Below are 24,551 nucleotides of genomic sequence, written 5' to 3' on the forward strand. Positions count from 1 at the left end.
AGACCCTTTCACTCAAAATTGACCCTCATGGCAGATTTGTACTCCTTCATGCAAATATACAGAGGATGGAATATGTGATTGTGAGTGTGTATCTCCCTCCCCCTGCCGACTCCACTATCCTACATGATCTCATGCCTCTAATAGCTCAATATCCGTCCGCTAGAGTAATCATAGCCGGAGATTTTAATTTAACCATGTCAGTAACTGACAGACTACCAGCGACGGGTAGATACTCACCAGAACTGTGCAACTGGGCAGATGCTTTTGCCCTCACAGATGTGTGGAGATGGAAGCACCCTTCGGCACAGGGATTCACATGTCACTCTTCTTCACATAATACTATGTCCAGGCTAGACCATTTCTTTGTTTCCCAGGACGTCCTCCGGGTGGTTGGGGACATTGATCGCCTCCCTTGGGCCATCTCTGATCACGCACCTGTCATGCTATCCCTTACCACGGGGAGTGCGCGGTCTCTGGCCGCCTGGAGGGTGTCTGCGTATTGGATCCAGGACGAGGAGGTAGGGGGGGAGATACACACTGAACTCCTTAACTACTGGAATATTAACAAGGACACCTCTTCTAAAAATATGGTCTGGGATGCTTCAAAAGCCTATATTAGAGGGATTTACAGGTCAACAATTAAAAAAACCAGGGAGGGGAGGAAACTCTCACTCACCCAGGCTGAGGAATCCGCAAAATCAGAGGAGATGAACTTTGCCCGCAGTCCCTCATCAGCTTCATTTAAGCGATGGAGATCTGCTCAGGTGAAAGTGAATCTGCTGGAGGTGGACCTCACTAAAAAATTTCTCCTTAGACAAACCCACCGCATTTTCGAGCAGGGCAATAAGTGCGGTAGCCTGCTGGCCTGGTTGGCTAGGGAGGAGACATCCAAAGTCAGCATCCCTCTCATCACTGATGATACCGGTGCAATCCATAGTCTGCCCCCGGAGATCAACATGGTCTTCCGTAACTACTATCTTAACCTCTACACCTCCAGAGCCTACTACACCCTGCCTGAGTGTAATGATCGCTGCTGCAGCAGCTATTGCTGGAAGTAGTGCTGCAGCTCAGGCAGTTCTGATCTATTTCCATGCAAGTTGCATAGCTTTGTCTGTCTTTCCCTGCTGTCAGCTTGTGACTGATTATCATTCACCTGTGTGGGAATCTGCATGTCTGCTCCCATTGGATGACCTCAGTATAAAGATCTGCTTCCTGCAGGGTTTCCTTGGGTTTTCATAGCTTCAGCTTAAGCCTGTCTTGCTGTCGCTTTAGCCCCCGATCGTGTTTCTTGTTATAAAGATACTTTGCTGGTCTTTGCATCATATATTGGTTCATTGCCAATATATATGCATACCAGCACGTTTATTATTTACCTTGTATTTGTGTTACGTTAATACATCAGTGTCGCTGATGTATACGTACACAAACTGTTTATATCCTGTGTGCAGTTAGTCAGCTTTCCAGCACGTTTTGGTAGGTTGCGCGTACCGTGACCACCCGTGCTGAGGTAGTTACCCTGCTCCTGGTTCTGTTTGTGGATTGCGTTCATCTCTGCGAAGAGATAACGAATCCTTCTGAATCCTGTTCTGTTACCGTTTGTGGATTGCGTTCATCTCTGCGAAGAGATAACGAATCCTTCTGAATCCTGTTCTGTTACCGTTTGTGGATTGCGTTCATCTCTGCGAAGAGATAGCGAATCCTTCTGAGTCCTGTTCCCTGTGTTACTCCATTCCTAGTCAGCGTTCCTGCTTATGTCATATATCGGTTCATTGCCGATATATACATATGTTAGTCAGACGTTACAAATAGTTTCATTGATAGCTGTAATTGTAATACGCTAGGAAATCATACTATTTGTATATTTATCTTGTAACGATTGGTGTCAGCAAGAGGCACAAATATCTGATTAAGTGGTGATATACAGAATCACCACTAATGCAGATATGTTAGAGTGAAATAGTAAGTATCTTCCTGATGGTAAATCAGCGGAAGGCTCACTAACACGGTAAGTGCCTGAAATGATCTACTCAGACCAGTGTCACACCCCGAACCTTGATTATTGGGGATCCACAGTATCGCCAATAATACAAGGATAGACCCGATTATATAGCAATCTGCGGAATTGCTAATAATGCGGGTAGATGTAAAGCAGTGGACACACGAACAACATGAAAATATACAAAGCAGTAAATATTCACAAAGTTGTGGAAATATCCACCACACGGCAATTCCTCAGAGGTGTGGTTACCTCTGAATGGGAACCCCGTGTGTGAGATCCCCCAAAGTGGCAGTGGAGGAATCTCGGCCTCTGGCAGTAACGGTCTGCTAGGGCCGGCGTCTCAGGGAGGCAAGCCTCAGATAATAACCCAACAGTAGGAGACGTTCCACTGAAGGGAGCAAGGTCAGACAGAAAGAGGTTCGGCAACAGTACAGGCGGCAACAGTACAGAGACGTGAGACGAGAGAATAGTCAGGAACCAAGCCAATAGTCGTTAACGGTACGGGCTGGCAGAGTACAGAATCAGGAAGCAGAAGAGAAGTCAAGACAGGCACAGAATCATACACAGAGAATCAATAACAATAATAATAATCTCCTAGTCTAGGTGTGAAGTCCTTGGTTTCAACACCTGGGATCTAGTCTAAGGTCTGAGTGCTGACACAGGGTATCGCAAACACAGACAAAGTGTGACTGAAAAGCACTTCCTTATATACTGCCTGGGAGAGAAGTCTCCACCCCAGGCAGCAACCAATCAGAGCAGGCTAAAATGTCAGCTGACCTCCAGGTCAGCTGACACGCTTTCTAAGAGTATAAAGGCGTGTCTGGTGTGCGGCCGCACCCCCTAGAGGCAAGATGGCAGAACCCTGGTGAACAGCATGTTGGTGAGTTTGGAGCAGAGTGCTCGGACGGGTGTGCGCAGCGGATGCGGACGAATTTCCGCATCCCGCGTTGGAAGGTCCGCTTGCCGGACTGGATGCGACCATATTTCCGCAATCCATCCGGCGTTGCAGATTTTTCGTTACATATCTGTGTTACGTTCATCTATCTTAATCCTGCTATTTTCTGACTGTCCTGTCCTGTCTTTGTGAGGCACGCCTTCGCCGCAGCGCATTGGCTGCCTCATTCCAGTCTGTCTGGTTTTGGACGCTTGCTGTCGCTAAGTAGCCGCTAGCTAGCAAGCGTTCATTCTGTCTGCCTGTCCTGATCTCCTCAGTTTTGGTTGTGCGCTCAGCGCTACTTTGCGCTGAGACGTTATAACGAAAGCACTGTTTGTGGCTGTCAGATCTGCACCGGCTCTGTGCGCCACAATCTCCTATTGGAGTCAGTCCTCCCCTCCACTATACTAGGGATAGCCTGTTTCCTGGTGCTAGTGTGTGTACCTCCTCCACGCCAGCTCATGCGTTGCATGCTGACTGTGGAGAATACACCACCAAGCCTTACACTGAGTTGCTGGAGTACCTTGGTGGGATTCCCCTCCCACAGCTGGAAGCGGAACAAAGAGAGCTCTTAGATGCTGAAATTTCAGAGGAGGAAGTAGCCATGGCCATAACCAGTATGCAATCGGGTAAAACACCCGGCCTAGATGGTATCCCCACTGAATACTATAAACTGTATAAGGAGGATCTCACCTCAACCCTGGCTGATCTATACAATTCTATGCAGTTGGAGTGTAGTCTCCCAGACTCTATGAGAACTGCCCTCATAGTGGTAATCCCGAAGAAGGACAAGGACCCAAGATACTGTGCCTCCTATCGACCGATCTCCCTCCTTAACGTCGATATTAAAATACTGGCCAAAATTCTGGCTAGAAGGCTGTCCCAAGTCATTGAAACCCTGATTCACCCAGACCAGACCGGCTTTATGCCTGGCAGGGGTACGGACACCAACTTGAGGCGACTCTTCACTAACCTTGTTACCACCCATGACAATCCGGGTTCCAGAGTCTTAGCTACCCTTGACGCTGAAAAAGCGTTTGACTCAGTTGAGTGGCCGTACCTCTGGGAGGTCCTCCAGCTGTATGGGATCGGGGACAAATTTATCGCATGGGTTAAACTGATGTATCACTCCCCAGTGGCCAGAATCAAAACTAATGACGAGGTTTCAGATCCCTTTCCCCTCCGCAGAGGCACCCGCCAGGGCTGCCCTCTCTCCCCCCTCCTGTTCGCTTTGGCGATCGAACCAGCAGCCATACAAATCAGAGCCTCGGATGAGGTTACAGGACTTCGGGTAGGGGGATTGGTCGAAAAGGTGGCACTTTACGCCGACGATATGATCCTGTTCTTGGGTGACCCAGGGCCATCTCTGAATGCAGCACTCCATATCCTTAGCTCTTTCGGCATGTTCTCAGGTATCTGTATAAATTGGGATAAGTCCCTGATATATCCAATTGATAAACAGATCACCCCTTTGGCCTCCCACTCCCAATTAAAATGGGTCCACAGTTTTAAATATCTAGGCATAGTGGTGGACGACTCCTTAGACAATTTTATCACCTTGAATTTACAACCAGTCATCGACCACTACTCCCGAAAAGCCCAGATTTGGAGGGGTCTTCCGCTTTCAGTTGTGGGACGGGTAAATCTCTTCAAGATGCTGTTTCTCCCCAGGTTCATATACGTACTCAGACAGTCCCCTGTCTGGATACCACAATCGGTTTTTAAAAAAATTGATTCCATTACATCCAGTTTTATTTGGGGCGAGGCTGCTCCACGCCTCTCACTTGCCACCCTGCAGCTCCCTATTGATGGAGGAGGTCTGGCGCTCCCGGACCTACGTAAATATTTTCTGGCCTCGATGCTTGTCACCATACGATGGTGGTTCTCCCAGGATGCGCGGAACACAGCAGTTGTACTGGAGGCCGCTATTGCTGGCTCATTTGAGTCACTGTTGAACCTCCCTTTTAGGGGGATCAACAGATACTCCTCTATTACGACTCCCATGAAAACCACTATCAAAGCTTGGGAAACTAGCAGAGCTGGCATGAGAAAACCTAATACTCTCTCCCCTTACACTCCACTTTGGGGTAATCCTAAACTTCCGCACTTCACATCCATACCGGACCCCCAGATGTGGGCATCCAGGGGAATTAAACAAGTAGCCCAACTTGCTCCCTCTGGCACGCTGCTTTCATTCTCCCAACTTAAAGATCGCTTCAGGTTACCAAACAGTATGCTCTTCCGCTATTTCCAAATCCGTCATGCCTGGCAGTGCCAGTTCCCTGGCCACTGGACCTGGGAATCAGACAGCTTGGAAGCACCGCTTATTAAGCTACAGCTGGAGAGACCTCTCTCTGAGATCTACTCCAGGCTGATCCCTTTAACTACCCCTAGATTAGACAAGGCTAGGTTGAAGTGGGAGGCAGAGATAGGTCCTTTAACAGACATTGAATGGGGAGATGTCCTGTCCAACATGGAGGGGGTTACAATTTCAGCTACCGACAAGTTCATGCACCTTAAATTAATATATAGGACATACCGCACACCAATACAGCTGAGGACCCTTTTTCCGGATAGGTCAGATATATGCCCCAAATGTCAGAGGGAAGTGGGGACCTTCTTCCATATGATCTGGTCTTGTGATATCCTTCAAACTTTTTGGAATATGATAGCTAAAACACTTACCAAGGTCATGGGGGAGAGAATTGTATTGGATCCCAAAGTCCTTCTGCTAGGTCTCTATGATGATGTTACCCTATCCAGCCACCAGAATACTCTGCTCAAAATCTTATGTCTGTATGCCCGTAGGGAAATATTCTCTAAATGGATGTCGGATCAACCCCCCTCGAAAAGCTCCTGGGTTACGAGAATAAATAAAGTCATGACATGGTACAAGCTAACATACCTCAACAGGAAATGCCCACAGAAATTTGAAAAAATATGGTTGCAGTGGTCTGAATATATCACATCACACCCGGGCTACTAGCTATGAACACCTATCTACAACCACAGTAGCTCCATGCTACCTGTTCTCCTGAACTTATGGACCTGATAGATCTATGCCCTCTGCACCTTGCTGAGATTTGTTGTTATGCCTTTTCATGTATCTAGAACGACCGCTTAAGCTACCTGTATCTTTATAAGGGTTGGGGTGGCTCCTTACAGTATCCTGCCTTTATCCCCCTTGAATGACACGATGCACCTAGGGGTGGGGGGGGGGGGGGTGGGGATTACTGTATGTTTTGTATTCTGTACGAAAATTCAATAAAAATTTAACTTTTTAAAAAAAAAGCCGAAAGCGCCCGCTCTCGTCAGATCGGCTGTGAACCCCAGGTGCTGCAGGCGTTTTTTTTGGGTTTGAGGCCCAATGGCTATGAGCACGCGTGGGAAGCCTCACCTTCAAGGCGCCGAAACGGAGCCTTGGAGTTTGCCTGCGGCCACACTAAGCCGAAAGCGCCCGCTCTCGTCAGATCGCGGAAGCTAAGCGGCTTCAGGCCTGGTTAGTAGCTGCATGGGAGACCGGCTGTGAACCCCAGGTGCTGCAGGCGTTTTTTTGGGTTTGAGGCCCAATGGCTATGAGCACGCGTGGGAAGCCTCACCTTCAAGGCGCCGAAACGGCGCCTTGGAGTTTCCCTGCGGCCACACTAAGCCGAAAGCGCCCGCTCTCGTCAGATCGCGGAAGCTAAGCGGCTTCAGGCCTGGTTAGTAGCTGCATGGGAGACCGGCTGTGAACCCCAGGTGCTGCAGGCGTTTTTTTGGGTTTGAGGCCCAATGGCTATGAGCACGCGTGGAAAGCCTCACCTTCAAGGCGCCGAAACGGAGCCTTGGAGTTTGCCTGCGGCCACACTAAGCCGAAAGCGCCCGCTCTCGTCAGATCGCGGAAGCTAAGCGGCTTCAGGCCTGGTTAGTAGCTGCATGGGAGACCGGCTGTGAACCCCAGGTGCTGCAGGCGTTTTTTTGGGTTTGAGGCCCAATGGCTATGAGTACGCGTGGGAAGCCTCACCTTCAAGGCGCCGAAACGGCGCCTTGGAGTTTGCCTGCGGCCACACTAAGCCGAAAGCGCCCGCTCTCGTCAGATCTCGGAAGCTAAGCGGCTTCAGGCCTGGTTAGTAGCTGCATGGGAGACCGGCTGTGAACCCCAGGTGCTGCAGGCGGTTTTTTGGGTTTGAGGCCCAATGGCTATGAGCACGCGTGGGAAGCCTCACCTTCAAGGCGCCGAAACGGAGCCTTGGAGTTTGCCTGCGGCCACACTAAGCCGAAAGCGCCCGCTCTCGTCAGATCGCGGAAGCTAAGCGGCTTCAGGCCTGGTTAGTAGCTGCATGGGCGACCGGCTGTGAACCCCAGGTGCTGCAGGCGTTTTTTTGGGTTTGAGGCCCAATGGCTATGAGCACGCGTGGGAAGCCTCACCTTCAAGGCGCCGAAACGGCGCCTCGGAGTTTGCCTGCGGCCACACTAAGCCGAAAGCGCCCGCTCTCGTCAGATTGCGGAAGCTAAGCGGCTTCAGGCCTGGTTAGTAGCTGCATGGGAGACCGGCTGTGAACCCCAGGTGCTGCAGGCGTTTTTTTGGGTTTGAGGCCCAATGGCTATGAGCACGCGTGGGAAGCCTCACCTTCAAGGCGCCGAAACGGAGCCTTGGAGTTTGCCTGCGGCCACACTAAGCCGAAAGCGCCCGCTCTCGTCAGATCGTGGAAGCTAAGCGGCTTCAGGCCTGGTTAGTAGCTGCATGGGAGACCGGCTGTGAACCCCAGGTGCTGCAGGCGTTTTTTTGGGTTTGAGGCCCAATGGCTATGAGCACGCGTGGGAAGCCTCACCTTGAAGGCGCCGAAACGGCGCCTTGGAGTTTGCCTGCGGCCACACTAAGCCGAAAGCGCCCGCTCTCGTCAGATCGCGGAAGCTAAGCGGCTTCAGGCCTGGTTAGTAGCTGCATGGGAGACTGGCTGTGAACCCCAGGTGCTGCAGGCGTTTTTTTGGGTTTGAGGCCCAATGGCTATGAGCACGCGTGGGAAGCCTCACCTTCAAGGCGCCGAAACGGCGCCTTGGAGTTTGCCTGCGGCCACACTAAGCCGAAAGCGCCCACTCTCGTCAAATCGCGGAAGCTAAGCGGCTTCAGGCCTGGTTAGTAGCTGCATGGGAGACCGGCTGTGAACCCCAGGTGCTGCAGGCGTTTTTTTGGGTTTGAGGCCCAATGGCTATGAGCACGCGTGGGAAGCCTCACCTTCAAGGCGCCGAAACGGCGCCTTGGAGTTTGTCTCCGGCCACACTAAGCCGAAAGCGCCCGCTCTCGTCAGATCGCGGAAGCTAAGCGGCTTCAGGCCTGGTTAGTAGCTGCATGGGAGACCGGCTGTGAACCCCAGGTGCTGCAGGCGTTTTTTTGGGTTTGAGGCCCAATGGCTATGAGCACGCGTGGGAAGCCTCACCTTCAAGGCGCCGAAACGGCGCCTTGGAGTTTGCCTGCGGCCACACTAAGCCGAAAGCGCCCGCTCTCGTCAGATCGCGGAAGCTAAGCGGCTTCAGGCCTGGTTAGTAGCTGCATGGGAGACCGGCTGTGAACCCCAGGTGCTGCAGGCGTTTTTTTGGGTTTGAGCCCCAACGGCTATGAGCACGCGTGGTAAGCCTCACCTTCAAGGCGCCGAAACGGCGCCTTGGAGTTTGCCTGCGGCCACACTAAGCCGAAAGCGCCCGCTCTCGTCAGATCGCGGAAGCTAAGCGGCTTCAGGCCTGGTTAGTAGCTGCATGGGAGACCGGCTGTGAACCCCAGGTGCTGCAGGCGTTTTTTTGGGTTTGAGGCCCAATGGCTATGAGCACGCGTGGGAAGCCTCGCCTTCAAGGCGCCGAAACGGAGCCTTGGAGTTTGCCTGCGGCCACACTAAGCCGAAAGCGCCCGCTCTCGTCAGATCGCGGAAGCTAAGCGGCTTCAGGCCTGGTTAGTAGCTGCATGGGAGACCGGCTGTGAACCCCAGGTGCTGCAGGCGTTTTTTTGGGTTTGAGGCCCAATGGCTATGAGCACGCGTGGGAAGCCTCACCTTCAAGGCGCCGAAACGGAGCCTTGGAGTTTGCCTGCGGCCACACTAAGCCGAAAGCGCCCGCTCTCGTCAGATCGCGGAAGCTAAGCGGCTTCAGGCCTGGTTAGTAGCTGCATGGGAGACCGGCTGTGAACCCCAGGTGCTGCAGGCGTTTTTTTGGGTTTGAGGCCCAATGGCTATGAGCACGCGTGGGAAGCCTCACCTTCAAGGCGCCGAAACGGCGCCTTGGAGTTTGCCTGTGGCCACACTAAGCCGAAAGCGCCCGCTCTCGTCAGATCGCGGAAGCTAAGCGGCTTCAGGCCTGGTTAGTAGCTGCATGGGAGACCGGCTGTGAACCCCAGGTGCTGCAGGGGGTTTTTTGGGTTTGAGGCCCAATGGCTATGAGCACGCGTGGGAAGCCTCACCTTCAAGGCGCCGAAACGGCGCCTTGGAGTTTGCCTGCGGCCACACTAAGCCGAAAGCGCCCGCTCTCGTCAGATCGCGGAAGCTAAACGGCTTCAGGCCTGGTTAGTAGCTGCATGGGAGACCGGCTGTGAACCCCAGGTGCTGCAGGTGTTTTTTTGGGTTTGAGGCCCAATGGCTATGAGCACGCGTGGGAAGCCTCACCTTCAAGGCGCCGAAACGGCGCCTTGGAGTTTGCCTGCGGCCACACTAAGCCGAAAGCGCCCGCTCTCGTCAGATCGCGGAAGCTAAGCGGCTTCAGGCCTGGTTAGTAGCTGCATGGGAAACCGGCTGTGAACCCCAGGTGCTGCAGGCGTTTTTTTGGGTTTGAGGCCCAATGGCTATGAGCACGCGTGGGAAGCCTCACCTTCAAGGCGCCGAAACGGCGCCTTGGAGCTTGCCTGCGGCCACACTAAGCCGAAAGCGCCCGCTCTCGTCAGATCGCGGAAGCTAAGCGGCTTCAGGCCTGGTTAGTAGCTGCATGGGAGACTGGCTGTGAACCCCAGGTGCTGCAGGCGTTTTTTTGGGTTTGAGGCCCAATGGCTATGAGCACGCGTGGGAAGCCTCACCTTCAAGGCGCCGAAACGGCGCCTTGGAGTTTGCATGCGGCCACACTAAGCCGAAAGCGCCCGCTCTCGTCAGATCGCGGAAGCTAAGCGGCTTCAGGCCTGGTTAGTAGCTGCATGGGAGACTGGCTGTGAACCCCAGGTGCTGCAGGCGTTTTTTTGGGTTTGAGGCCCAATGGCTATGAGCACGCGTGGGAAGCCACACCTTCAAGGCGCCGAAACGGCGCCTTGGAGTTTGCCTGCGGCCACACTAAGCCGAAAGCGCCCGCTTTCGTCAGATCGCGGAAGCTAAGCGGCTTCAGGCCCAGTTAGTAGCTGCATGGGAGACTGGCTGTGAACCCCAGGTGCTGCAGGCGTTTTTTTGGGTTTGAGGCCCAATGGCTATGAGCACGCGTGGGAAGCCTCACCTTCAAGGCGCCGAAACGGCGCCTCGGAGTTTGCCTGCGGCCACACTAAGCCGAAAGCGCCCGCTCTCGTCAGATCGCGGAAGCTAAGCGGCTTCAGGCCTGGTTAGTAGCTGCATGGGAGACCGGCTGTGAACCCCAGGTGCTGCAGGCGTTTTTTTGGGTTTGAGGCCCAATGGCTATGAGCACGCGTGGGAAGCCTCACCTTCAAGGCGCCGAAACGGCGCCGTGGAGTTTGCCTGCGGCCACACTAAGCCGAAAGCGCCCGCTCTCGTCAGATCGCGGAAGCTAAGCGGCTTCAGGCCTGGTTAGTAGCTGCATGGGAGACCGGCTGTGAACCCCAGGTGCTGCAGGCGTTTTTTTGGGTTTGAGGCCCAATGGCCATGAGCACGCGTGGGAAGCCTCACCTTCAAGGCGCCGAAACGGCGCCTTGGAGTTTGCCTGCGGCCACACTAAGCCGAAAGCGCCCGCTCTCGTCAGATCGCGGAAGCTAAGCGGCTTCAGGCCTGGTTAGTAGCTGCATGGGAGACCGGCTGTGAACCCCAGGTGCTGCAGGCGTTTTTTTGGGTTTGAGGCCCAATGGCTATGAGCACGCGTGGGAAGCCTCACCTTCAAGGCGCCGAAACGGCGCCTTGGAGTTTGCCTGCGGCCACACTAAGCCGAAAGCGCCCGCTCTCGTCAGATCGCGGAAGCTAAGCGGTTTCAGGCCTGGTTAGTAGCTGCATGGGAGACCGGCTGTGAACCCCAGGTGCTGCAGGCGTTTTTTTGGGTTTGAGGCCCAATGGCTATGAGCACGCGTGGGAAGCCTCACCTTCAAGGCGCCGGAACGGCGCCTTGGAGTTTACCTGCGGCCAGACTAAGCCGAAAGCGCCCGCTCTCGTCAGATCGCGGAAGCTAAGCGGCTTCAGGCCTGGTTAGTAGCTGCATGGGAGACCGGCTGTGAACCCCAGGTGCTGCAGGCGTTTTTTTGGGTTTGAGGCCCAATGGCTATGAGCACGCGTGGGAAGCCTCACCTTCAAGGCGCCGAAACGGCGCCTTGGAGTTTGCCTGCGGCCACACTAAGCCGAAAGCGCCCGCTCTCGTCAGATCGCGGAAGCTAAGCGGCTTCAGGCCTGGTTAGTAGCTGCATGGGAGACCGGCTGTGAACTCCAGGTGCTGCAGGTGTTTTTTTGGGTTTGAGGCCCAATGGCTATGAGCACGCGTGGGAAGCCTCACCTTCAAGGCGCCGAAACGGCGCCTTGGAGTTTGCCTGCGGCCACACTAAGCCGAAAGCGCCCGCTCTCGTCAGATCGCGGAAGCTAAGCGGCTTCAGGCCTGGTTAGTAGCTGCATGGGAGACCGGCTGTGAACCCCAGGTGCTGCAGGCGTTTTTTTGGGTTTGAGGCCCAATGGCTATGAGCACGCGTGGGAAGCCTCACCTTCAAGGCGCCGAAACGGCACCTTGGAGTTTGCCTGTGGCCACACTAAGCCGAAAGCGCCCGCGCTCGTCAGATCGCGGAAGCTAAGCGGCTTCAGGCCTGGTTAGTAGCTGCATGGGAGACCGGCTGTGAACCCCAGGTGCTGCAGGCGTTTTTTTGGGTTTGAGGCCCAATGGCTATGAGCACGCGTGGGAAGCCTCACCTTCAAGGCGCCGAAACGGCGCCTTGGAGTTTGCCTGCGGCCACACTAAGCCGAAAGCGCCCGCTCTCGTCAGATCGCGGAAGCTAAGCGGCTTCAGGCCTGGTTAGTAGCTGCATGGGAGACCGGCTGTGAACCCCAGGTGCTGCAGGCGTTTTTTTGGGTTTGAGGCCCAATGGCTATGAGCACGCGTGGGAAGCCTCACCTTCAAGGCGCCGAAACGGCGCCTTGGAGTTTGCCTGCGGCCACACTAAGCCGAAAGCGCCCGCTCTCGTCAGATCGCGGAAGCTAAGCGGCTTCAGGCCTGGTTAGTAGCTGCATGGGAGACCGGCTGTGAACCCCAGGTGCTGCAGGTGTTTTTTTGGGTTTGAGGCCCAATGGCTATGAGCACGCGTGGGAAGCCTCACCTTCAAGGCGCCGGAACGGCGCCTTGGAGTTTGCCTGCGGCCACACAAAGCCGAAAGCGCCCGCTCTCGTCAGATCGCGGAAGCTAAGCGGCTTCAGGCCTGGTTAGTAGCTGCATGGGAGACCGGCTGTGAACCCCAGGTGCTGCAGGCGGTTTTTTGGGTTTGAGGCCCAATGGCTATGAGCACGCGTGGGAAGCCTCACCTTCAAGGCGCCGAAACGGCGCCTTGGAGTTTGCCTGCGGCCACACTAAGCCGAAAGCGCCCGCTCTCGTCAGATCGCGGAAGCTAAGCGGCTTCAGGCCTGGTTAGTAGCTGCATGGGAGACCGGCTGTGAACCCCAGGTGCTGCAGGCGTTTTTTTGGGTTTGAGGCCCAATGGCTATGAGCACGCGTGGGAAGCCTCACCTTCAAGGCGCCGAAACGGCGCCTTGGAGCTTGCCTGCGGCCACACTAAGCCGAAAGCGCCCGCTCTCGTCAGATTGCGGAAGCTAAGCGGCTTCAGGCCTGGTTAGTAGCTGCATGGGAGACCGGCTGTGAACCCCAGGTGCTGCAGGCGTTTTTTTGGGTTTGAGGCCCAATGGCTATGAGCACGCGTGGGAAGCCTCACCTTCAAGGCGCCGGAACGGCGCCTTGGAGTTTGCCTGCGGCCACACTAAGCCGAAAGCGCCCGCTCTCGTCAGATCGCGGAAGCTAAGCGGCTTCAGGCCTGGTTAGTAGCTGCATGGGAGACCGGCTGTGAACCCCAGGTGCTGCAGGCGTTTTTTTGGGTTTGAGGCCCAATGGCTATGAGCACGCGTGGGAAGCCTCACCTTCAAGGCGCCGAAACGGCGCCTTGGAGTTTGCCTGCGGCCACACTAAGCCGAAAGCGCCCGCTCTCGTCAGATCGCGGAAGCTAAGCGGCTTCAGGCCTGGTTAGTAGCTGCATGGGAGACCGGCTGTGAACTCCAGGTGCTGCAGGCGTTTTTTTGGGTTTGAGGCCCAATGGCTATGAGCACGCGTGGGAAGCCTCACCTTCAAGACGCCGAAACGGCGCCTTGGAGTTTGCCTGCGGCCACACTAAGCCGAAAGCGCCCGCTCTCGTCAGATTGCGGAAGCTAAGCGGCTTCAGGCCTGGTTAGTAGCTGCATGGGAGACCGGCTGTGAACCCCAGGTGCTGCAGGTGTTTTTTTGGGTTTGAGGCCCAATGGCTATGAGCACGCGTGGGAAGCCTCACCTTCAAGGCGCCGAAACGGCGCCTTGGAGTTTGCCTGCGGCCACACTAAGCCGAAAGCGCCCGCTCTCGTCAGATCGCGGAAGCTAAGCGGCTTCAGGCCTGGTTAGTAGCTGCATGGGAGACCGGCTGTGAACCCCAGGTGCTGCAGGCGTTTTTTTTGGGTTTGAGGCCCAATGGCTATGAGCACGCGTGGGAAGCCTCACCTTCAAGGCGCCGAAACGGCGCCTTGGAGTTTGCCTGCGGCCACACTAAGCCGAAAGCGCCCGCTCTCGTCAGATCGCGGAAGCTAAGCGGCTTCAGGCCTGGTTAGTAGCTGCATGGGAGACCGGCTGTGAACCCCAGGTGCTGCAGGCGTTTTTTTGGGTTTGAGGCCCAATGGCTATGAGCACGCGTGGGAAGCCTCACCTTCAAGGCGCCGGAACGGCGCTTTGGAGTTTGCCTGCGGCCATACTAAGCCGAAAGCGCCCGCTCTCGTCAGATCGCGGAAGCTAAGCGGCTTCAGGCCTGGTTAGTAGCTGCATGGGAGACCGGCTGTGAACCCCAGGTGCTGCAGGCGTTTTTTTGGGTTTGAGGCCCAATGGCTATGAGCACGCGTGGGAAGCCTCACCTTCAAGGCGCCGAAACGGCGCCTTGGAGTTTGCCTGCGGCCACACTAAGCCGAAAGCGCCCGCTCTCGTCAGATCGCGGAAGCTAAGCGGCTTCAGGCCTGGTTAGTAGCTGCATGGGAGACCGGCTGTGAACCCCAGGTGCTGCAGGCGGTTTTTTGGGTTTGAGGCCCAATGGCTATGAGCACGCGTGGGAAGCCTCACCTTCAAGGCGCCGAAACGGCGCCTTGGAGTTTGCCTGCGGCCACACTAAGCCGAAAGCGCCCGCTCTCGTCAGATCGCGGAAGCTAAGCAGCTTCAGGCCTGGTTAGTAGCTGCATGGGAGACCGGCTGTGAACCCCAGGTGCTGCAGGCGTTTTTTTGGGTTTGAGGCCCAATGGCTATGAGCACGCGTGGGAAGCCTCACCTTCAAGGCGCCGAAACGGCGCCTTGGAGTTTGCCTGCGGCCACACTAAGCCGAAAGCGCCCGCTCTCGTCAGATCGCGGAAGCTAAGCGGCTTCAGGCCTGGTTAGTAGCTGCATGGGTGACCGGCTGTGAACCCCAGGTGCTGCAGGCGTTTTTTTGGGTTTGAGGCCCAATGGCTATGAGCACGCGTGGGAAGCCTCACCTTCAAGGCGCCGAAACGGCGCCTTGGAGTTTGCCTGCGGCCACACTAAGCCGAAAGCGCCCACTCTCGTCAGATCGCGGAAGCTAAGCGGCTTCAGGCCTGGTTAGTAGCTGCATGGGAGACCGGCTGTGAACCCCAGGTGCTGCAGGCGTTTTTTTGGGTTTGAGGCCCAATGGCTATGAGCACGCGTGGGAAGCCTCACCTTCAAGGCGCCGAAACGGCGCCTTGGAGTTTGCCTGCGGCCACTCTAAGCCGAAAGCGCCCGCTCTCGTCAGATCGCGGAAGCTAAGCGGCTTCAGGCCTGGTTAGTAGCTGCATGGGAGACCGGCTGTGAACCCCAGGTGCTGCAGGCGTTTTTTTGGGTTTGAGGCCCAATGGCTATCAGCACGCGTGGGAAGCCTCACCTTCAAAGCACCGGAACGGCGCCTTGGAGTTTGCCTGCGGCCACACTAAGCTGAAAGCGCCCGCTCTCGTCAGATCGCAGAAGCTAAGCGGCTTCAGGCCTGGTTAGTAGCTGCATGGGAGACCGGCTGTGAACCCCAGGTGCTGCAGGCGTTTTTTTGGGTTTGAGGCCCAATGGCTATGAGCACGCGTGGGAAGCCTCACCTTCAAGGCGCCGAAACGGCGCCTTGGAGTTTGCCTGCGGCCACACTAAGCCGAAAGCGCCCGCTCTCGTCAGATCGCGGAAGCTAAGCGGCTTCAGGCCTGGTTAGTAGCTGCATGGGAGACCGGCTGTGAACCCCAGGTGCTGCAGGCGTTTTTTTTGGGTTTGAGGCCCAATGGCTATGAGCACGCGTGGGAAGCCTCACCTTCAAGGCGCCGGAACGGCGCCTTGGAGTTTGCCTGCAGCCACACAAAGCCGAAAGCGCCCGCTCTCGTCAGATTGCGGAAGCTAAGCGGCTTCAGGCCTGGTTAGTTGCTGCATGGGAGACCGGCTGTGAACCCCAGGTGCTGCAGGCGTTTTTTTGGGTTTGAGGCCCAATGGCTATGAGCACGCGTGGGAAGCCTCACCTTCAAGGCGCCGAAACGGCGCCTTGGAGTTTGCCTGCGGCCACACTAAGCCGAAAGCGCCCGCTCTCGTCAGATCGCGGAAGCTAAGCGGCTTCAGGCCTGGTTAGTAGCTGCATGGGAGACCGGCTGTGAACCCCAGGTGCTGCAGGCGTTTTTTTGGGTTTGAGGCCCAATGGCTATGAGCACGCGTGGGAAGCCTCACCTTCAAGGCGCCGAAACGGCGCCTTGGAGTTTGCCTGCGGCCACACTAAGCCGAAAACGCCCGCTCTCGTCAGATCGCGGAAGCTAAGCGGCTTCAGGCCTGGTTAGTAGCTGCATGGGAGACCGGCTGTGAACCCCAGGTGCTGCAGGCGTTTTTTTGGGTTTGAGGCCCAATGGCTATGAGCACGCGTGGGAAGCCTCACCTTCAAGGCGCCGAAACGGCGCCTTGGAGTTTGCCTGCGGCCACACTAAGCCGAAAGCGCCCGATCTCGTCAGATCGCGGAAGCTAAGCGGCTTCAGGCCTGGTTAGTAGCTGCATGGGAGACCGGCTGTGAACCCCAGGTGCTGCAGGCGTTTTTTTGGGTTTGAGGCCCAATGGCTATGAGCACGCGTGGGAAGCCTCACCTTCAAGGCGCCGAAACGGCGCCTTGGAGTTTGCCTGCGGCCACACTAAGCCGAAAGCGCCCGCTCTCGTCAGATCGCGGAAGCTAAGCGGCTTCAGGCCTGGTTAGTAGCTGCATGGGAGACCGGCTGTGAACCCCAGGTGCTGCAGGCGTTTTTTTGGGTTTGAGGCCCAATGGCTATGAGCACGCGTGGGAAGCCTCACCTTCAAAGCGCCGGAACGGCGCCTTGGAGTTTGCCTGCGGCCACACTAAGCTGAAAGCGCCCGCTCTCGTCAGATCGCGGAAGCTAAGCGGCTTCAGGCCTGGTTAGTAGCTGCATGGGAGACCGGCTGTGAACCCCAGGTGCTGCAGGCATTTTTTTGGGTTTGAGGCCCAATGGCTATGAACACGCGTGGGAAGCCTCACCTTCAAGGCGCCGGAACGGCGCCTTGGAGTTTGCCTGCAGCCACACAAAGCCGAAAGCGCCCGCTCTCGTCAGATCGCGGAAGCTAAGCGGCTTCAGGCCTGGTTAGTAGCTGCATGGGAGACCGGCTGTGAACCCCAGGTGCTGCAGGCGTTTTTTTGGGTTTGAGGCCCAATGGCTATGAGCACGCGTGGGAAGCCTCACCTTCAAGGCGCCGGAACGGCGCCTTGGAGTTTGCCTGCAGCCACACAAAGCCGAAAGCGCCCGCTCTCGTCAGATTGCGGAAGCTAAGCGGCTTCAGGCCTGGTTAGTTGCTGCATGGGAGACCGGCTGTGAACCCCAGGTGCTGCAGGTGTTTTTTTGGGTTTGAGGCCCAATGGCTATGAGCACGCGTGGGAAGCCTCACCTTCAAGGCGCCGAAACGGCGCCTTGGAGTTTGCCTGCGGCCACACTAAGCCGAAAGCGCCCGCTCTCGTCAGATCGCGGAAGCTAAGCGGCTTCAGGCCTGGTTAGTAGCTGCATGGGAGACCGGCTGTGAACCCCAGGTGCTGCAGGCGTTTTTTTGGGTTTGAGGCCCAATGGCTATGAGCACGCGTGGGAAGCCTCACCTTCAAGGCGCCGAAACGGCGCCTTGGAGTTTGCCTGCGGCCACACTAAGCCGAAAGCGCCCGCTCTCGTCAGATCGCGGAAGCTAAGCGGCTTCAGGCCTGGTTAGTAGCTGCATGGGAGACCGGCTGTGAACCCCAGGTGCTGCAGGCGTTTTTTTGGGTTTGAGGCCCAATGGCTATGAGCACGCGTGGGAAGCCTCACCTTCAAGGCGCCGAAACGGCGCCTTGGAGTTTGCCTGCGGCCACACTAAGCCGAAAGCGCCCGATCTCGTCAGATCGCGGAAGCTAAGCGGCTTCAGGCCTGGTTAGTAGCTGCATGGGAGACCGGCTGTGAACCCCAGGTGCTGCAGGCGTTTTTTTGGGTTTGAGGCCCAATGGCTATGAGCACGCGTGGGAAGCCTCACCTTCAAGGCGCCGAAACGGCGCCTTGGAGTTTGCCTGCGGCCACACTAAGCCGAAAGCGCCCGCTCTCGTCAGATCGCGGAAGCTAAGCGGCTTCAGGCCTGGTTAGTAGCTGCATGGGAGACCGGCTGTGAACCCCAGGTGCTGCAGGCGTTTTTTTGGGTTTGAGGCCCAATGGCTATGAGCACGCGTGGGAAGCCTCACCTTCAAAGCGCCGGAACGGCGCCTTGGAGTTTGCCTGCGGCCACACTAAGCTGAAAGCGCCCGCTCTCGTCAGATCGCGGAAGCTAAGCGGCTTCAGGCCTGGTTAGTAGCTGCATGGGAGACCGGCTGTGAACCCCAGGTGCTGCAGGCATTTTTTTGGGTTTGAGGCCCAATGGCTATGAACACGCGTGGGAAGCCTCACCTTCAAGGCGCCGAAACGGCGCCTAGTAGTTTGCCTGCGGCCACACTAAGCCGAAAGCGCCCGCTCTCGTCAGATCGCGGAAGCTAAGCGGCTTCAGGCCTGGTTAGTAGCTGCATGGGAGACCGGCTGTGAACCCCTGGTGCTGCAGGCGTTTTTTTGGGTTTGAGGCCCAATGGCTATGAGCACGCGTGGGAAGCCTCACCTTCAAGGCGCCGAAACGGCGCCTTGGAGTTTGCCTGCGGCCACACTAAGCCGAAAGCGCCCGCTCTCGTCAGATCGCGGAAGCTTAGCGGCTTCAGGCCTGGTTAGTAGCTGCATGGGAGACCGGCTGTGAACCCCAGGTGCTGCAGGCGTTTTTTTGGGTTTGAGGCCCAATGGCTATGAGCACGCGTGGGAAGCCTCACCTTCAAGGCGCCGAAACGGCGCCTTGGAGTTTGCCTGCGGCCACACTAAGCCGAAAGCGCCCGCTCTCGTCAGATCGCGGAAGCTAAGCGGCTTCAGGCCTGGTTAGTAGCTGCATGGGAGACCGGCTGTGAACCCCAGGTGCTGCAGGCGTTTTTTTGGGTTTGAGGCCCAATGGCTATGAGCACGCGTGGGAAGCCTCACCTTCAAGGCGCCGAAACGGCGCCTTGGAGTTTGCCTGCGGCCACACTAAGCCGAAAGCGCCCGCTCTCGTCAGATCGCGGAAGCTAAGCGGCTTCAGGCCTGGTTAGTAGCTGCATGGGAGACCGGCTGTGAACCCCAGGTGCTGCAGGCGTTTTTTTGGGTTTGAGGCCCAATGGCTATGAGCACGCGTGGGAAGCCTCACCTTCAAGGCGCCGAAACGGCGCCTTGGAGTTTGCCTGCGGCCACACTAAGCCGAAAGCGCCCGCTCTCGTCAGATCGCGGAAGCTAAGCGGCTTCAGGCCTGGTTAGTAGCTGCATGGGAGACCGGCTGTGAACCCCAGGTGCTGCAGGCGTTTTTTTGGGTTTGAGGCCCAATGGCTATGAGCACGCGTGGGAAGCCTCACCTTCAAGGCGCCGGAACGGCGCCTTGGAGTTTGCCTGCGGCCACACTAAGCCGAAAGCGCCCGCTCTTGTCAGATCGCGGAAGCTAAGTGGCTTCAGGCCAGGTTAGTAGCTGCATGGGAGACCGGCTGTGAACCCCAGGTGCTGCAGGCGTTTTTTTGGGTTTCAGGCCCAATGGCTATGAGCACGCGTGGGAAGCCTCACCTTCAAGGCGCCGAAACGGCACCTTGGAGTTTGCCTGCGGCCACACTAAGCCGAAAGCGCCCGCTCTCGTCAGATCGCGGAAGCTAAGCGGCTTCAGGCCTGGTTAGTAGCTGCATGCGAGACCGGCTGTGAACCCCAGGTGCTGCAGGCGTTTTTTTGGGTTTGAGGCCCAATGGCTATGAGCACGCGTGGGAAGCCTCACCTTCAAGGCGCCGAAACGGCGCCTTGGAGTTTGCCTGCGGCCACACTAAGCCGAAAGCGCCCGCTCTCGTCAGATCGCGGAAGCTAAGCGGCTTCAGGCCTGGTTAGTAGCTGCATGGGAGACCGGCTGTGAACCCCAGGTGCTGCAGGCGTTTTTTTGGGTTTGAGGCCCAATGGCTATGAGCACGCGTGGGAAGCCTCACCTTCAAGGCGCCGAAACGGCGCCTTGGAGTTTGCCTGCGGCCACACTAAGCCGAAAGCGCCCGCTCTCGTCAGATCGCGGAAGCTAAGCGGCGTCAGGCCTGGTTAGTAGCTGCATGGGAGACCGGCTGTGAACCCCAGGTGCTGCAGGCGTTTTTTTGGGTTTGAGGCCCAATGGCTATGAGCACGCGTGGGAAGCCTCACCTTCAAGGCGCCGGAACGGCGCCTTGGAGTTTGCCTGCGGCCACACTAAGCCGAAAGCGCCCGCTCTCGTCAGATCGCGGAAGCTAAGCGGCTTCAGGCCTGGTTAGTAGCTGCATGGGAGACCGGCTGTGAACCCCAGGTGCTGCAGGCGTTTTTTTGGGTTTGAGGCCCAATGGCTATGAGCACGCGTGGGAAGCCTCACCTTCAAGGCGCCGAAACGGCGCCTTGGAGTTTGCCTGCGGCCACACTAAGCCGAAAGCGCCCGCTCTCGTCAGATCGCGGAAGCTAAGCGGCTTCAGGCCTGGTTAGTAGCTGCATGGGAGACCGGCTGTGAACCCCAGGTGCTGCAGGCGTTTTTTTGGGTTTGAGGCCCAATGGCTATGAGCACGCGTGGGAAGCCTCACCTTCAAGGCGCCGAAACGGCGCCTTGGAGTTTGCCTGCGGCCACACTAAGCCGAAAGCGCCCGCTCTCGTCAGATCGCGGAAGCTAAGCGGCTTCAGGCCTGGTTAGTAGCTGCATGGGAGACCGGCTGTGAACCCCAGGTGCTGCAGGTGTTTTTTTGGGTTTGAGGCCCAATGGCTATGAGCACGCGTGGGAAGCCTCACCTTCAAGGCGCCGGAACGGCGCCTTGGAGTTTGCCTGCGGCCACACTAAGCCGAAAGCGCCCACTCTCGTCAGATCGCGGAAGCTAAGCGGCTTCAGGCCTGGTTAGTAGCTGCATGGGAGACCGGCTGTGAACCCCAGGTGCTGCAGGCGTTTTTTGGGGTTTGAGGCCCAATGGCTATGAGCACGCGTTTTTTTGGGTTTGAGGCCCAATGGCTATGAGCACGCGTGGGAAGCCTCACCTTCAAGGCGCCGAAACGGCGCCTTGGAGTTTGCCTGCAGCCACACTAAGCCGAAAGCGCCTGCTCTCGTCAGATCGCGGAAGCTAAGCGGCTTCAGGCCTGGTTAGTAGCTGCATGGGAGACCGGCTGTGAACCCCAGGTGCTGCAGGCGTTTTTTTGGGTTTGAGGCCCAATGGCTATGAGCACGCGTGGGAAGCCTCACCTTCAAGGCGCCGAAACGGCGCCTTGGAGTTTGCCTGCGACCACACTAAGCCGAAAGCGCCCGCTCTCGTCAGATCGCGGAAGCTAAGCGGCTTCAGGCCTGGTTAGTAGCTGCTTGGGAGACCGGCTGTGAACCCCAGGTGCTGCAGGCGTTTTTTTGGGTTTGAGGCCCAATGGCTATGAGCACGCGTGGGAAGCCTCACCTTCAAGGCGCCGAAACGGCACCTTGGAGTTTGCCTGCGGCCACACTAAGCCGAAAGCGCCCGCTCTCGTCAGATCGCGGAAGCTAAGCGGCTTCAGGCCTGGTTAGTAGCTGCATGGGAGACCGGCTGTGAACCCCAGGTGCTGCAGGCGTTTTTTTGGGTTTGAGGCCCAATGGCTATGAGCACGCGTGGGAAGCCTCACCTTCAAGGCGCCGAAACGGCGCCTTGGAGTTTGCCTGCGGCCACACTAAGCCGAAAGCGCGCGCTCTCGTCAGATCGCGGAAGCTAAGCGGCTTCAGGCCTGGTTAGTAGCTGCATGGGAGACCGGCTGTGAACCCTAGGTGCTGCAGGCGTTTTTTTGGGTTTGAGGCCCAATGGCTATGAGCACGCGTGGGAAGCCTCACCTTCAAGGCGCCGGAACGGCGCCTTGGAGTTTGCCTGCGGCCACACTAAGCCGAAAGCGCCCGCTCTCGTCAGATCGCGGAAGCTAAGCGGCTTCAGGCCTGGTTAGTAGCTGCATGGGAGACCGGCTGTGAACCCCAGGTGCTGCAGGCGTTTTTTTGGGTTTGAGGCCCAATGGCTATGAGCACGCGTGGGAAGCCTCACCTTCAAGGCGCCGAAACGGCGCCTTGGAGTTTGCCTGCGGCCACACTAAGCCGAAAGCGCCCGCTCTCGTCAGATCGCGGAAGCTAAGCGGCTTCAGGCCTGGTTAGTAGCTGCATGGGAGACCGGCTGTGAACCCCAGGTGCTGCAGGCGTTTTTTTGGGTTTGAGGCCCAATGGCTATGAGCACGCGTGGGAAGCCTCACCTTCAAGGCGCCGAAACGGCGCCTTGGAGTTTGCCTGCGGCCACACTAAGCCGAAAGCGCCCGCTCTCGTCAGATCGCGGAAGCTAAGCGGCTTCAGGCCTGGTTAGTAGCTGCATGGGAGACCGGCTGTTAACCCCAGGTGCTGCAGGCGTTTTTTTGGGTTTGAGGCCCAATGGCTATGAGCACGCGTGGGAAGCCTCACCTTCAAGGCGCCGAAACGGCGCCTTGGAGTTTGCCTGCGGCCACACTAAGCCGAAAGCGCCCGCTCTCGTCAGATCGCGGAAGCTAAGCGGCTTCAGGCCTGGTTAGTAGCTGCATGGGAGACCGGCTGTGAACCCCAGGTGCTGCAGGCGTTTTTTTGGGTTTGAGGCCCAATGGCTATGAGCACGCGTGGGAAGCCTCACCTTCAAGGCGCCGAAACGGCGCCTTGGAGTTTGCCTGCGGCCACACTAAGCCGAAAGCGCCCGCTCTCGTCAGATCGCGGAAGCTAAGCGGCTTCAGGCCTGGTTAGTAGCTGCATGGGAGACCGGCTGTGAACCCCAGGTGCTGCAGGTGTTTTTTTGGGTTTGAGGCCCAATGGCTATGAGCACGCGTGGGAAGCCTCACCTTCAAGGCGCCGGAACGGCGCCTTGGAGTTTGCCTGCGGCCACACTAAGCCGAAAGCGCCCACTCTCGTCAGATCGCGGAAGCTAAGCGGCTTCAGGCCTGGTTAGTAGCTGCATGGGAGACCGGCTGTGAACCCCAGGTGCTGCAGGCGTTTTTTTGGGTTTGAGGCCCAATGGCTATGAGCACGCGTTTTTTTGGGTTTGAGGCCCAATGGCTATGAGCACGCGTGGGAAGCCTCACCTTCAAGGCGCCGAAACGGCGCCTTGGAGTTTGCCTGCAGCCACACTAAGCCGAAAGCGCCTGCTCTCGTCAGATCGCGGAAGCTAAGCGGCTTCAGGCCTGGTTAGTAGCTGCATGGGAGACCGGCTGTGAACCCCAGGTGCTGCAGGCGTTTTTTTGGGTTTGAGGCCCAATGGCTATGAGCACGCGTGGGAAGCCTCACCTTCAAGGCGCCGAAACGGCGCCTTGGAGTTTGCCTGCGACCACACTAAGCCGAAAGCGCCCGCTCTCGTCAGATCGCGGAAGCTAAGCGGCTTCAGGCCTGGTTAGTAGCTGCTTGGGAGACCGGCTGTGAACCCCAGGTGCTGCAGGCGTTTTTTTGGGTTTGAGGCCCAATGGCTATGAGCACGCGTGGGAAGCCTCACCTTCAAGGCGCCGAAACGGCACCTTGGAGTTTGCCTGCGGCCACACTAAGCCGAAAGCGCCCGCTCTCGTCAGATCGCGGAAGCTAAGCGGCTTCAGGCCTGGTTAGTAGCTGCATGGGAGACCGGCTGTGAACCCCAGGTGCTGCAGGCGTTTTTTTGGGTTTGAGGCCCAATGGCTATGAGCACGCGTGGGAAGCCTCACCTTCAAGGCGCCGAAACGGCGCCTTGGAGTTTGCCTGCGGCCACACTAAGCCGAAAGCGCGCGCTCTCGTCAGATCGCGGAAGCTAAGCGGCTTCAGGCCTGGTTAGTAGCTGCATGGGAGACCGGCTGTGAACCCTAGGTGCTGCAGGCGTTTTTTTGGGTTTGAGGCCCAATGGCTATGAGCACGCGTGGGAAGCCTCACCTTCAAGGCGCCGGAACGGCGCCTTGGAGTTTGCCTGCGGCCACACTAAGCCGAAAGCGCCCGCTCTCGTCAGATCGCGGAAGCTAAGCGGCTTCAGGCCTGGTTAGTAGCTGCATGGGAGACCGGCTGTGAACCCCAGGTGCTGCAGGCGTTTTTTTGGGTTTGAGGCCCAATGGCTATGAGCACGCGTGGGAAGCCTCACCTTCAAGGCGCCGAAACGGCGCCTTGGAGTTTGCCTGCGGCCACACTAAGCCGAAAGCGCCCGCTCTCGTCAGATCGCGGAAGCTAAGCGGCTTCAGGCCTGGTTAGTAGCTGCATGGGAGACCGGCTGTGAACCCCAGGTGCTGCAGGCGTTTTTTTGGGTTTGAGGCCCAATGGCTATGAGCACGCGTGGGAAGCCTCACCTTCAAGGCGCCGAAACGGCGCCTTGGAGTTTGCCTGCGGCCACACTAAGCCGAAAGCGCCCGCTCTCGTCAGATCGCGGAAGCTAAGCGGCTTCAGGCCTGGTTAGTAGCTGCATGGGAGACCGGCTGTTAACCCCAGGTGCTGCAGGCGTTTTTTGGGGTTTGAGGCCCAATGGCTATGAGCACGCGTGGGAAGCCTCACCTTCAAGGCGCCGAAACGGCGCCTTGGAGTTTGCCTGCGGCCACACTAAGCCGAAAGCGCCCGCTCTCGTCAGATCGCGGAAGCTAAGCGGCTTCAGGCCTGGTTAGTAGCTGCATGGGAGACCGGCTGTGAACCCCAGGTGCTGCAGGCGTTTTTTGGGGTTTG

General features: G+C 57.3%; 46 non-coding genes and 44 pseudogenes across 46 annotated transcripts; all 90 read left to right on the top strand.

Moving 5' to 3' along the window:
• Positions 1–6,362: 6,362 nt before the first annotated feature.
• LOC137555459 (5S ribosomal RNA) lies at positions 6,363–6,481 on the top strand. The gene has a single exon (XR_011028143.1). It is a non-coding gene; the product is annotated as a 5S ribosomal RNA (ribosomal RNA).
• Positions 6,482–6,564: 83 nt separating this feature from the next.
• Positions 6,565–6,683, top strand: LOC137559155 (5S ribosomal RNA; annotated as a pseudogene).
• An 83-nt stretch (positions 6,684–6,766) lies between these two features.
• On the top strand, positions 6,767–6,885 carry LOC137555461 (5S ribosomal RNA). The gene has a single exon (XR_011028145.1). It is a non-coding gene; the product is annotated as a 5S ribosomal RNA (ribosomal RNA).
• Positions 6,886–6,968: 83 nt separating this feature from the next.
• On the top strand, positions 6,969–7,087 carry LOC137558982 (5S ribosomal RNA; annotated as a pseudogene).
• Positions 7,088–7,170: 83 nt separating this feature from the next.
• LOC137556617 (5S ribosomal RNA) lies at positions 7,171–7,289 on the top strand. The gene has a single exon (XR_011029259.1). It is a non-coding gene; the product is annotated as a 5S ribosomal RNA (ribosomal RNA).
• Positions 7,290–7,372: 83 nt separating this feature from the next.
• LOC137558830 (5S ribosomal RNA) lies at positions 7,373–7,491 on the top strand (annotated as a pseudogene).
• Positions 7,492–7,574: 83 nt separating this feature from the next.
• On the top strand, positions 7,575–7,693 carry LOC137558665 (5S ribosomal RNA; annotated as a pseudogene).
• An 83-nt stretch (positions 7,694–7,776) lies between these two features.
• LOC137558391 (5S ribosomal RNA) lies at positions 7,777–7,895 on the top strand (annotated as a pseudogene).
• An 83-nt stretch (positions 7,896–7,978) lies between these two features.
• On the top strand, positions 7,979–8,097 carry LOC137551483 (5S ribosomal RNA; annotated as a pseudogene).
• Positions 8,098–8,180: 83 nt separating this feature from the next.
• LOC137549161 (5S ribosomal RNA) lies at positions 8,181–8,299 on the top strand (annotated as a pseudogene).
• Positions 8,300–8,382: 83 nt separating this feature from the next.
• Positions 8,383–8,501, top strand: LOC137555462 (5S ribosomal RNA). Its single transcript, XR_011028146.1, has one exon. It is a non-coding gene; the product is annotated as a 5S ribosomal RNA (ribosomal RNA).
• An 83-nt stretch (positions 8,502–8,584) lies between these two features.
• On the top strand, positions 8,585–8,703 carry LOC137555463 (5S ribosomal RNA). The gene has a single exon (XR_011028147.1). It is a non-coding gene; the product is annotated as a 5S ribosomal RNA (ribosomal RNA).
• Positions 8,704–8,786: 83 nt separating this feature from the next.
• On the top strand, positions 8,787–8,905 carry LOC137555465 (5S ribosomal RNA). Its single transcript, XR_011028148.1, has one exon. It is a non-coding gene; the product is annotated as a 5S ribosomal RNA (ribosomal RNA).
• An 83-nt stretch (positions 8,906–8,988) lies between these two features.
• LOC137555466 (5S ribosomal RNA) lies at positions 8,989–9,107 on the top strand. Its single transcript, XR_011028149.1, has one exon. It is a non-coding gene; the product is annotated as a 5S ribosomal RNA (ribosomal RNA).
• An 83-nt stretch (positions 9,108–9,190) lies between these two features.
• LOC137548218 (5S ribosomal RNA) lies at positions 9,191–9,309 on the top strand (annotated as a pseudogene).
• An 83-nt stretch (positions 9,310–9,392) lies between these two features.
• LOC137558931 (5S ribosomal RNA) lies at positions 9,393–9,511 on the top strand (annotated as a pseudogene).
• Positions 9,512–9,594: 83 nt separating this feature from the next.
• Positions 9,595–9,713, top strand: LOC137557225 (5S ribosomal RNA; annotated as a pseudogene).
• An 83-nt stretch (positions 9,714–9,796) lies between these two features.
• Positions 9,797–9,915, top strand: LOC137558393 (5S ribosomal RNA; annotated as a pseudogene).
• Positions 9,916–9,998: 83 nt separating this feature from the next.
• On the top strand, positions 9,999–10,117 carry LOC137548881 (5S ribosomal RNA; annotated as a pseudogene).
• Positions 10,118–10,200: 83 nt separating this feature from the next.
• Positions 10,201–10,319, top strand: LOC137551607 (5S ribosomal RNA; annotated as a pseudogene).
• Positions 10,320–10,402: 83 nt separating this feature from the next.
• LOC137555467 (5S ribosomal RNA) lies at positions 10,403–10,521 on the top strand. The gene has a single exon (XR_011028150.1). It is a non-coding gene; the product is annotated as a 5S ribosomal RNA (ribosomal RNA).
• An 83-nt stretch (positions 10,522–10,604) lies between these two features.
• On the top strand, positions 10,605–10,723 carry LOC137555468 (5S ribosomal RNA). The gene has a single exon (XR_011028151.1). It is a non-coding gene; the product is annotated as a 5S ribosomal RNA (ribosomal RNA).
• An 83-nt stretch (positions 10,724–10,806) lies between these two features.
• On the top strand, positions 10,807–10,925 carry LOC137555469 (5S ribosomal RNA). Its single transcript, XR_011028152.1, has one exon. It is a non-coding gene; the product is annotated as a 5S ribosomal RNA (ribosomal RNA).
• Positions 10,926–11,008: 83 nt separating this feature from the next.
• On the top strand, positions 11,009–11,127 carry LOC137557190 (5S ribosomal RNA; annotated as a pseudogene).
• An 83-nt stretch (positions 11,128–11,210) lies between these two features.
• LOC137558741 (5S ribosomal RNA) lies at positions 11,211–11,329 on the top strand (annotated as a pseudogene).
• An 83-nt stretch (positions 11,330–11,412) lies between these two features.
• LOC137557021 (5S ribosomal RNA) lies at positions 11,413–11,531 on the top strand (annotated as a pseudogene).
• Positions 11,532–11,614: 83 nt separating this feature from the next.
• LOC137555470 (5S ribosomal RNA) lies at positions 11,615–11,733 on the top strand. The gene has a single exon (XR_011028153.1). It is a non-coding gene; the product is annotated as a 5S ribosomal RNA (ribosomal RNA).
• Positions 11,734–11,816: 83 nt separating this feature from the next.
• Positions 11,817–11,935, top strand: LOC137548564 (5S ribosomal RNA; annotated as a pseudogene).
• An 83-nt stretch (positions 11,936–12,018) lies between these two features.
• On the top strand, positions 12,019–12,137 carry LOC137555471 (5S ribosomal RNA). The gene has a single exon (XR_011028154.1). It is a non-coding gene; the product is annotated as a 5S ribosomal RNA (ribosomal RNA).
• An 83-nt stretch (positions 12,138–12,220) lies between these two features.
• On the top strand, positions 12,221–12,339 carry LOC137557375 (5S ribosomal RNA; annotated as a pseudogene).
• Positions 12,340–12,422: 83 nt separating this feature from the next.
• Positions 12,423–12,541, top strand: LOC137559362 (5S ribosomal RNA; annotated as a pseudogene).
• Positions 12,542–12,624: 83 nt separating this feature from the next.
• On the top strand, positions 12,625–12,743 carry LOC137555473 (5S ribosomal RNA). Its single transcript, XR_011028156.1, has one exon. It is a non-coding gene; the product is annotated as a 5S ribosomal RNA (ribosomal RNA).
• Positions 12,744–12,826: 83 nt separating this feature from the next.
• On the top strand, positions 12,827–12,945 carry LOC137558831 (5S ribosomal RNA; annotated as a pseudogene).
• An 83-nt stretch (positions 12,946–13,028) lies between these two features.
• Positions 13,029–13,147, top strand: LOC137555474 (5S ribosomal RNA). The gene has a single exon (XR_011028157.1). It is a non-coding gene; the product is annotated as a 5S ribosomal RNA (ribosomal RNA).
• An 83-nt stretch (positions 13,148–13,230) lies between these two features.
• On the top strand, positions 13,231–13,349 carry LOC137549778 (5S ribosomal RNA). The gene has a single exon (XR_011026853.1). It is a non-coding gene; the product is annotated as a 5S ribosomal RNA (ribosomal RNA).
• An 83-nt stretch (positions 13,350–13,432) lies between these two features.
• On the top strand, positions 13,433–13,551 carry LOC137548310 (5S ribosomal RNA; annotated as a pseudogene).
• An 83-nt stretch (positions 13,552–13,634) lies between these two features.
• Positions 13,635–13,753, top strand: LOC137555475 (5S ribosomal RNA). The gene has a single exon (XR_011028158.1). It is a non-coding gene; the product is annotated as a 5S ribosomal RNA (ribosomal RNA).
• An 84-nt stretch (positions 13,754–13,837) lies between these two features.
• LOC137555476 (5S ribosomal RNA) lies at positions 13,838–13,956 on the top strand. The gene has a single exon (XR_011028159.1). It is a non-coding gene; the product is annotated as a 5S ribosomal RNA (ribosomal RNA).
• An 83-nt stretch (positions 13,957–14,039) lies between these two features.
• Positions 14,040–14,158, top strand: LOC137555160 (5S ribosomal RNA). Its single transcript, XR_011027858.1, has one exon. It is a non-coding gene; the product is annotated as a 5S ribosomal RNA (ribosomal RNA).
• Positions 14,159–14,241: 83 nt separating this feature from the next.
• Positions 14,242–14,360, top strand: LOC137555477 (5S ribosomal RNA). Its single transcript, XR_011028160.1, has one exon. It is a non-coding gene; the product is annotated as a 5S ribosomal RNA (ribosomal RNA).
• Positions 14,361–14,443: 83 nt separating this feature from the next.
• LOC137559016 (5S ribosomal RNA) lies at positions 14,444–14,562 on the top strand (annotated as a pseudogene).
• Positions 14,563–14,645: 83 nt separating this feature from the next.
• Positions 14,646–14,764, top strand: LOC137555637 (5S ribosomal RNA). The gene has a single exon (XR_011028312.1). It is a non-coding gene; the product is annotated as a 5S ribosomal RNA (ribosomal RNA).
• Positions 14,765–14,847: 83 nt separating this feature from the next.
• LOC137548056 (5S ribosomal RNA) lies at positions 14,848–14,966 on the top strand (annotated as a pseudogene).
• Positions 14,967–15,049: 83 nt separating this feature from the next.
• Positions 15,050–15,168, top strand: LOC137557839 (5S ribosomal RNA; annotated as a pseudogene).
• Positions 15,169–15,251: 83 nt separating this feature from the next.
• On the top strand, positions 15,252–15,370 carry LOC137548681 (5S ribosomal RNA; annotated as a pseudogene).
• Positions 15,371–15,453: 83 nt separating this feature from the next.
• Positions 15,454–15,572, top strand: LOC137555478 (5S ribosomal RNA). The gene has a single exon (XR_011028161.1). It is a non-coding gene; the product is annotated as a 5S ribosomal RNA (ribosomal RNA).
• Positions 15,573–15,656: 84 nt separating this feature from the next.
• LOC137552597 (5S ribosomal RNA) lies at positions 15,657–15,775 on the top strand (annotated as a pseudogene).
• An 83-nt stretch (positions 15,776–15,858) lies between these two features.
• On the top strand, positions 15,859–15,977 carry LOC137555479 (5S ribosomal RNA). The gene has a single exon (XR_011028162.1). It is a non-coding gene; the product is annotated as a 5S ribosomal RNA (ribosomal RNA).
• Positions 15,978–16,060: 83 nt separating this feature from the next.
• Positions 16,061–16,179, top strand: LOC137556662 (5S ribosomal RNA). The gene has a single exon (XR_011029303.1). It is a non-coding gene; the product is annotated as a 5S ribosomal RNA (ribosomal RNA).
• Positions 16,180–16,262: 83 nt separating this feature from the next.
• On the top strand, positions 16,263–16,381 carry LOC137558743 (5S ribosomal RNA; annotated as a pseudogene).
• Positions 16,382–16,464: 83 nt separating this feature from the next.
• On the top strand, positions 16,465–16,583 carry LOC137555481 (5S ribosomal RNA). The gene has a single exon (XR_011028163.1). It is a non-coding gene; the product is annotated as a 5S ribosomal RNA (ribosomal RNA).
• An 83-nt stretch (positions 16,584–16,666) lies between these two features.
• Positions 16,667–16,785, top strand: LOC137556766 (5S ribosomal RNA). Its single transcript, XR_011029405.1, has one exon. It is a non-coding gene; the product is annotated as a 5S ribosomal RNA (ribosomal RNA).
• An 83-nt stretch (positions 16,786–16,868) lies between these two features.
• Positions 16,869–16,987, top strand: LOC137547558 (5S ribosomal RNA; annotated as a pseudogene).
• Positions 16,988–17,070: 83 nt separating this feature from the next.
• On the top strand, positions 17,071–17,189 carry LOC137553248 (5S ribosomal RNA; annotated as a pseudogene).
• Positions 17,190–17,272: 83 nt separating this feature from the next.
• On the top strand, positions 17,273–17,391 carry LOC137555482 (5S ribosomal RNA). Its single transcript, XR_011028164.1, has one exon. It is a non-coding gene; the product is annotated as a 5S ribosomal RNA (ribosomal RNA).
• Positions 17,392–17,474: 83 nt separating this feature from the next.
• LOC137555483 (5S ribosomal RNA) lies at positions 17,475–17,593 on the top strand. The gene has a single exon (XR_011028165.1). It is a non-coding gene; the product is annotated as a 5S ribosomal RNA (ribosomal RNA).
• Positions 17,594–17,676: 83 nt separating this feature from the next.
• On the top strand, positions 17,677–17,795 carry LOC137558744 (5S ribosomal RNA; annotated as a pseudogene).
• An 83-nt stretch (positions 17,796–17,878) lies between these two features.
• Positions 17,879–17,997, top strand: LOC137555485 (5S ribosomal RNA). Its single transcript, XR_011028167.1, has one exon. It is a non-coding gene; the product is annotated as a 5S ribosomal RNA (ribosomal RNA).
• Positions 17,998–18,080: 83 nt separating this feature from the next.
• LOC137556767 (5S ribosomal RNA) lies at positions 18,081–18,199 on the top strand. Its single transcript, XR_011029406.1, has one exon. It is a non-coding gene; the product is annotated as a 5S ribosomal RNA (ribosomal RNA).
• Positions 18,200–18,282: 83 nt separating this feature from the next.
• Positions 18,283–18,401, top strand: LOC137556574 (5S ribosomal RNA). Its single transcript, XR_011029218.1, has one exon. It is a non-coding gene; the product is annotated as a 5S ribosomal RNA (ribosomal RNA).
• An 83-nt stretch (positions 18,402–18,484) lies between these two features.
• Positions 18,485–18,603, top strand: LOC137547882 (5S ribosomal RNA; annotated as a pseudogene).
• Positions 18,604–18,686: 83 nt separating this feature from the next.
• Positions 18,687–18,805, top strand: LOC137555486 (5S ribosomal RNA). Its single transcript, XR_011028168.1, has one exon. It is a non-coding gene; the product is annotated as a 5S ribosomal RNA (ribosomal RNA).
• An 83-nt stretch (positions 18,806–18,888) lies between these two features.
• Positions 18,889–19,007, top strand: LOC137555487 (5S ribosomal RNA). Its single transcript, XR_011028169.1, has one exon. It is a non-coding gene; the product is annotated as a 5S ribosomal RNA (ribosomal RNA).
• Positions 19,008–19,090: 83 nt separating this feature from the next.
• On the top strand, positions 19,091–19,209 carry LOC137555488 (5S ribosomal RNA). The gene has a single exon (XR_011028170.1). It is a non-coding gene; the product is annotated as a 5S ribosomal RNA (ribosomal RNA).
• Positions 19,210–19,292: 83 nt separating this feature from the next.
• LOC137548686 (5S ribosomal RNA) lies at positions 19,293–19,411 on the top strand (annotated as a pseudogene).
• An 83-nt stretch (positions 19,412–19,494) lies between these two features.
• Positions 19,495–19,613, top strand: LOC137548865 (5S ribosomal RNA; annotated as a pseudogene).
• An 83-nt stretch (positions 19,614–19,696) lies between these two features.
• Positions 19,697–19,815, top strand: LOC137555489 (5S ribosomal RNA). Its single transcript, XR_011028171.1, has one exon. It is a non-coding gene; the product is annotated as a 5S ribosomal RNA (ribosomal RNA).
• An 83-nt stretch (positions 19,816–19,898) lies between these two features.
• On the top strand, positions 19,899–20,017 carry LOC137559424 (5S ribosomal RNA; annotated as a pseudogene).
• Positions 20,018–20,100: 83 nt separating this feature from the next.
• Positions 20,101–20,219, top strand: LOC137555490 (5S ribosomal RNA). Its single transcript, XR_011028172.1, has one exon. It is a non-coding gene; the product is annotated as a 5S ribosomal RNA (ribosomal RNA).
• An 83-nt stretch (positions 20,220–20,302) lies between these two features.
• Positions 20,303–20,421, top strand: LOC137555491 (5S ribosomal RNA). Its single transcript, XR_011028173.1, has one exon. It is a non-coding gene; the product is annotated as a 5S ribosomal RNA (ribosomal RNA).
• Positions 20,422–20,504: 83 nt separating this feature from the next.
• On the top strand, positions 20,505–20,623 carry LOC137557377 (5S ribosomal RNA; annotated as a pseudogene).
• Positions 20,624–20,706: 83 nt separating this feature from the next.
• On the top strand, positions 20,707–20,825 carry LOC137548058 (5S ribosomal RNA; annotated as a pseudogene).
• Positions 20,826–20,946: 121 nt separating this feature from the next.
• Positions 20,947–21,065, top strand: LOC137558215 (5S ribosomal RNA; annotated as a pseudogene).
• An 83-nt stretch (positions 21,066–21,148) lies between these two features.
• On the top strand, positions 21,149–21,267 carry LOC137547978 (5S ribosomal RNA; annotated as a pseudogene).
• Positions 21,268–21,350: 83 nt separating this feature from the next.
• On the top strand, positions 21,351–21,469 carry LOC137555492 (5S ribosomal RNA). The gene has a single exon (XR_011028174.1). It is a non-coding gene; the product is annotated as a 5S ribosomal RNA (ribosomal RNA).
• An 83-nt stretch (positions 21,470–21,552) lies between these two features.
• Positions 21,553–21,671, top strand: LOC137548847 (5S ribosomal RNA; annotated as a pseudogene).
• Positions 21,672–21,754: 83 nt separating this feature from the next.
• LOC137555493 (5S ribosomal RNA) lies at positions 21,755–21,873 on the top strand. Its single transcript, XR_011028175.1, has one exon. It is a non-coding gene; the product is annotated as a 5S ribosomal RNA (ribosomal RNA).
• Positions 21,874–21,956: 83 nt separating this feature from the next.
• On the top strand, positions 21,957–22,075 carry LOC137555494 (5S ribosomal RNA). The gene has a single exon (XR_011028176.1). It is a non-coding gene; the product is annotated as a 5S ribosomal RNA (ribosomal RNA).
• An 83-nt stretch (positions 22,076–22,158) lies between these two features.
• On the top strand, positions 22,159–22,277 carry LOC137556653 (5S ribosomal RNA). Its single transcript, XR_011029294.1, has one exon. It is a non-coding gene; the product is annotated as a 5S ribosomal RNA (ribosomal RNA).
• Positions 22,278–22,360: 83 nt separating this feature from the next.
• LOC137555496 (5S ribosomal RNA) lies at positions 22,361–22,479 on the top strand. The gene has a single exon (XR_011028178.1). It is a non-coding gene; the product is annotated as a 5S ribosomal RNA (ribosomal RNA).
• Positions 22,480–22,562: 83 nt separating this feature from the next.
• LOC137557378 (5S ribosomal RNA) lies at positions 22,563–22,681 on the top strand (annotated as a pseudogene).
• An 83-nt stretch (positions 22,682–22,764) lies between these two features.
• On the top strand, positions 22,765–22,883 carry LOC137548059 (5S ribosomal RNA; annotated as a pseudogene).
• Positions 22,884–23,004: 121 nt separating this feature from the next.
• Positions 23,005–23,123, top strand: LOC137558216 (5S ribosomal RNA; annotated as a pseudogene).
• An 83-nt stretch (positions 23,124–23,206) lies between these two features.
• On the top strand, positions 23,207–23,325 carry LOC137547979 (5S ribosomal RNA; annotated as a pseudogene).
• Positions 23,326–23,408: 83 nt separating this feature from the next.
• Positions 23,409–23,527, top strand: LOC137555497 (5S ribosomal RNA). The gene has a single exon (XR_011028179.1). It is a non-coding gene; the product is annotated as a 5S ribosomal RNA (ribosomal RNA).
• Positions 23,528–23,610: 83 nt separating this feature from the next.
• LOC137548848 (5S ribosomal RNA) lies at positions 23,611–23,729 on the top strand (annotated as a pseudogene).
• Positions 23,730–23,812: 83 nt separating this feature from the next.
• On the top strand, positions 23,813–23,931 carry LOC137555498 (5S ribosomal RNA). Its single transcript, XR_011028180.1, has one exon. It is a non-coding gene; the product is annotated as a 5S ribosomal RNA (ribosomal RNA).
• Positions 23,932–24,014: 83 nt separating this feature from the next.
• On the top strand, positions 24,015–24,133 carry LOC137555499 (5S ribosomal RNA). Its single transcript, XR_011028181.1, has one exon. It is a non-coding gene; the product is annotated as a 5S ribosomal RNA (ribosomal RNA).
• Positions 24,134–24,216: 83 nt separating this feature from the next.
• LOC137556654 (5S ribosomal RNA) lies at positions 24,217–24,335 on the top strand. The gene has a single exon (XR_011029295.1). It is a non-coding gene; the product is annotated as a 5S ribosomal RNA (ribosomal RNA).
• Positions 24,336–24,418: 83 nt separating this feature from the next.
• Positions 24,419–24,537, top strand: LOC137555500 (5S ribosomal RNA). The gene has a single exon (XR_011028182.1). It is a non-coding gene; the product is annotated as a 5S ribosomal RNA (ribosomal RNA).
• Positions 24,538–24,551: the final 14 nt, after the last annotated feature.

This window comes from Hyperolius riggenbachi, chromosome 2 (assembly GCF_040937935.1).
Source record: "Hyperolius riggenbachi isolate aHypRig1 chromosome 2, aHypRig1.pri, whole genome shotgun sequence".
Lineage (NCBI taxonomy): Eukaryota > Metazoa > Chordata > Amphibia > Anura > Hyperoliidae > Hyperolius > Hyperolius riggenbachi.